Below are 4,537 nucleotides of genomic sequence, written 5' to 3' on the forward strand. Positions count from 1 at the left end.
AGAAGCTCCTGCAGGTTTCACAGAGACAACGTGAAGAGCCGTCTTTCCTGAATCACAAACATTAGCAGATAAAAACGAGACAGTAACTAAAGGTCATCACACACTCATGGCCTTCTGAGTTTGGGGCTTTCCTTTTTCCTTTGGCCAGCACACTGCAGTCCATTTACGTGTTGTTTTCTTTGTGGAATCGAGAAAAACAGGCAAGCCAAAAGCGATTATTTTCCAGAAGCTTTGCTTATTTAGTGTCATGGGAATTTGACGTTGTTATCTGGTACCTTTGGGAGTCAGAGCAAAGGCTCCACAATGTTTATGGATTTCTTTTCTAGTTTGATGTTTCTACCATCCTCACTCTTCCCAGTGGATTTTGGTTGCACCTGCCCACTTCCCCTCGGACCTGAAAGGACAGCGAATGTTCACTGTCCGAGGCTGCCCTGCCTTAATCCCAGAATCATATGAGCAGGAAAGTTTTAAAACATAAAGGAAGTAGGGCTTTTCTCGAAGCCTTATTAATCATATTTTGAAAGGGATAAAAGACTTGACAAATTTTCTTATTTTCTGGTCAAGTGAAAAAGAAGCATCAGACAAAATGTATCCAATTTATATCCTACCCTGTGCCCAGAACTATAACCAGGCACTGTAAGGGATGTGGCATTTTAAAAATACAAGACATGGTCCTTGCTCCTACATAGTTTAAAATTAAACTGAAAAAAATTTAGAAGATAACCAAAAGGCCATAGGAAAAAGGAAAGTCTCAGGAGGGACAGAAAGTCCAGCAAGACCTTGAGCCAGCAGATTCGTGGCGAACTACAGAGAGAGGGGACTGCGGCCTGGGAAGAGCACGATTAAAAGCAGGAGGGAGGGACCACTCTTGAGACTTTTCAGGCAAACCCAGGAAACCTTAGAGGAAGCAAGAGGAGAGAACCAATTAACGTGCTAAAAACAGGCTTCAATTATTTTAATTCTAGGAAGGGGTCATTTTTCTGCCCATTAGGGCATCAAATGCTTTGGAATAGATGTTTTATTTTCTTCTCATTTGTCTCAAGTTCTATTTCCTTTAATGTACAAATTCCTGGTCCTGGGGGGTGGGCGGTGGGGGAGTTTTTGGCTCATTGGTTGGTTTGGTTTTGGGTGGTAAATGGCTTGCAGGACCTGAAGTAGTGCTTCCTCATAAGCAAAGTACAACCTCTTTTTCTGCGGAAACCACATGTGAGCGGCCCGGGTTCCTCACACCACCTGCCCACCCATACTGCCCGGCCTAATAATAGCTGGGGGTTGGGGGGGTGGGAGGGGCTGAGGGTGGGGGAGGAGCACTAAGGGAGCAGGAGAGCCAGATGGACTGGGTTTGAATTGTTCTGTTTTCAGGATTTGGTGGAGAATCGCTTGTTAGTATTTTATAAAGGATAATGTTCTATTAATATCTTCAACGCCATTGGAAATGGAAATAGCACCAAAACCCACACCTGGAGAGAAAGACAAGATTTATTTCACTAAGGTTTGATAACATCCACAAAAATAGCCCCTTCTAAGATAGTAGTAAGGGAAAAATGAAGGGGGGGAAATCGGAGGGGGAGACGAATCATGAGAGACTATGGACTCTGAGAAACAAACTGAGGGTTTTAGAGGGGAGGGTGGTGGGGGGATGGGTTAGCCCGGTGATGGGTATTAAGGAGGGCATGTATTGCATGGAGCACTGGGTATTAGACGCAAACAATGAATCATGGAACACTATATCAAAAACTAATGATGTAATGTATGGTGACTAACATAACATAATAAAATAAAATAAAAAAAAAAACTAACGATGTAATGTATGGTGACTGACATAACATAATAAAATAAAATTAATAAAAAAAAAATTAGCCCCTTCTCTCTTAAGGCAGTGTATCTCTGAGGAGGCACCCTGTTTTACTGTGTTCAAGTAATATCCTGCAGGTTATTGCAAAACTGTTGGTTCTGTTGTTTAGTTTTGAAATTCCTTTTCAATTCTCTTCCTTCCATTGAGCCAATATTCAGGTAAAGCTGTGAAACAACCTGAAGACAAACAAAAGGGAGGGATTTGTAAGTGACAGTAGATACCATTTACTATCCTTCGTATGTCAGATCTCTGCCAAGAGCCTTACCTGCCTTATCTCATCGAATTCTTCCCACCACCCTAATGAGGTAGGCGTTATAATCCCCATTTTATAGATGAGGAAACTGACACTCAGAGAGGTTGCGTAAGTTTTCCAAAGTCACATTTTAGCAAGCGGTAGAGCTAGGATTCAAGGTCTGCCCTTGACCATTATGCATATTTCAGTATGGAGTGTGGGGTAAGTGAAAGGGAGGAGGGGCCACAGGAGGTGTGAAATTAACCCTTCAGGGAGGAACTGAAAAGACGGTCCTGGTGTCAAAGTGGCTGATCTCTCATTCTGAGGCAAGAGGGTAGCTGAAGAACTAGGATCAGAGTTTAGAACAGATGAGAGATCCAGAAGAGATGAGCAATACCCAGAAAATTAAAAGCTTGGTCTCAGCCAGAAATCATCTGAGCCCCCAAATTCTCTACTTTTATCATGAATTATCTGAGTGGGCTCTGCTCTGCATGGTTACAGACAAGCTGGGGAGAGAAACCTTCTCAGAGACGCCAAAGACTAGAAACCAGGGCTGTTGCCCGAGAAGAAGAAATGGTCTCTATTTTTACACGGGGGTGATGAAACTTCCTGTGTGGAAGTAGTAAGATCAGTAGAAGAACCAAGTAGTAGACCAATACACTCTCACAACAATATCTGCTCATCTTCAAATCACATTAAATATCTGGAATATGTTGTCATTTTTTAGATCACCAGTGTTGAGAAGACACTACTTAGAAAGACGATAATTTAAATGTGACAGGATGCTTTTTTGTAGGCTAGAACAGGGATGGTGCTGGACCAGTGTGTGGATTTAGGCAACCCTCCTGGAAGTACTCTGGGTCTTCTCCAAAACCCTAAGAAAAAGTGTCTTTCACCATCATAGGGTGTTTGGGGACAAGCAAAAAGGTTCTAGTCACATTTCCATAAGAATGGATCTGAACGGTGACAATGATATTCAGGTACATTAAAAATATGTCTGCTGGCAAAGTCCAGAGAAAGCCAGATGTCAGGGAGGAAGAGCCTCAGAGGAAAGCCCAGTAAACGGAGAGAGAATCTGGTATGGTGGGTGAGAAGTAGCACAAGACCTGAGTGTCCAAAGGAAAAGTGCTGGTGGGTACAATGCAAAGCAGTACACTGATACCCACCCTTTGAAACTCAGGCTCCTGATGGCACCTAAGGCCTTAAACCCAAGCAAAAGGAATTCACTAAGGAACACTTGGGTATCTCTGTCTCTTGGGATCCAAGACTCAGAATTTCACACAATCCGTCATCTTAAATATTCGCCCTCATTACCAATGCCATTCAAACCCCAGGGAAACTCTTCACATTCTTGCCCTGTCTTTGAAGAAATGACAACTGGATCCAAATGCCATGAAGGTTTAGGGGCTACGCCACCGCCCATTTCAGTGACTGACAAGGCTTCAGAGTGCAGGGAGGATTCGAGCAGCCAATAGGATTTAACTGAGGGAAAAACAAATCAAATAATGTGTCATAAACCTGTCCGATATTATGAAATAATACATTCTTGCATAATGAAGAATATCATTTCCCATTGCTACTGAGCATCCATTGTCTTCCTTCTCTTCATGTTCCAAATTGAGGTTCTGGTGGCACTCACAAATTAGCACCCCATGCACAACAGTTGCATGTGGAAAATGAGGAACATTCTTCCATATTAAATAGTTCGTGTTACTCTTAAATTATACATATATAAGTTTATACTCTTAAACTATACATAGGATCTAGACATAACACGCATGAAGCAAAATACATTTTCTTTACATTGGCAACTAGATGGACATTGAACACTAGAAGTAGTAATAGTTTTATTTTTACAGATAAATTTAAATGATTTAATTTATAGTCAGAGAATTAATATACCAGCTCTATTTTAAAAATTGATTGCAATTTGGGCGCCTGGGTGGCTCAGTCGTTAAGCGTCTGCCTTCGGCTCAGGTCATGATCGCAGGGTCCTGGGATCGAGCCCCGCATCGGGCTCCTTGCTCGGCGGGAAGCCTGCTTCTCCCTCTCCCACTCCCCCTGCTTGTGTTCCCTCTCTCACTGTGTCTATCTCTGTCAAATAAATAAAACAAAAATCTTAAAAAAAAATTGATTGCAATTTATGATATTCATTAATTATAATTTGAATTTTATCTCTTAATTTCAATATATCTTTTTAAATATTTTAGAAAAAAGTCGTCTTTGAAAATATAAAAAAGATTTTATTTTTCAGGATTTGCATTTATTTTCACTTATTTTTTAAATGTGTTCAAATTTTGTAAACTGTTAATAAAACTATATTTTATACTTTAGATCACTGAGGTTGAAAACAAGCTAAAATCATGATAAAAAATATAAAACATGTTCAGAAAAATTTTTAAAGGCTGGAATTTTAAAAATAGAAAATTTGTTGTAATAAAGAGATATTT

The 4,537-nt window shown here is 40.6% G+C and overlaps 1 long non-coding RNA gene across 2 annotated transcripts in view; it reads right to left on the reverse strand.

The window, feature by feature from the left end:
* Nucleotides 1-1,461: 1,461 nt before the first annotated feature.
* The window catches only part of LOC115941740 (uncharacterized), an 85,387-nt gene continuing 82,311 nt past the window's right edge, over nt 1,462-4,537 (reverse strand). The window contains exons 5-6 of one of the 2 annotated variants that reach the window (XR_014143825.1): nt 3,254-3,569; nt 1,462-2,031 (exon numbers count right to left, since the gene is read on the reverse strand). This is a non-coding gene — a long non-coding RNA (uncharacterized LOC115941740). Of the gene's footprint in view, nt 3,570-4,537 lie in introns of both variants that reach the window. The other variant, XR_014143823.1, reaches the window with a different exon arrangement.

The sequence above is a fragment of the Leptonychotes weddellii genome, chromosome 3 (assembly GCF_054177405.1).
Source record: "Leptonychotes weddellii isolate Sample4059 chromosome 3, ASM5417740v2, whole genome shotgun sequence".
Classification (NCBI taxonomy): domain Eukaryota; kingdom Metazoa; phylum Chordata; class Mammalia; order Carnivora; family Phocidae; genus Leptonychotes; species Leptonychotes weddellii.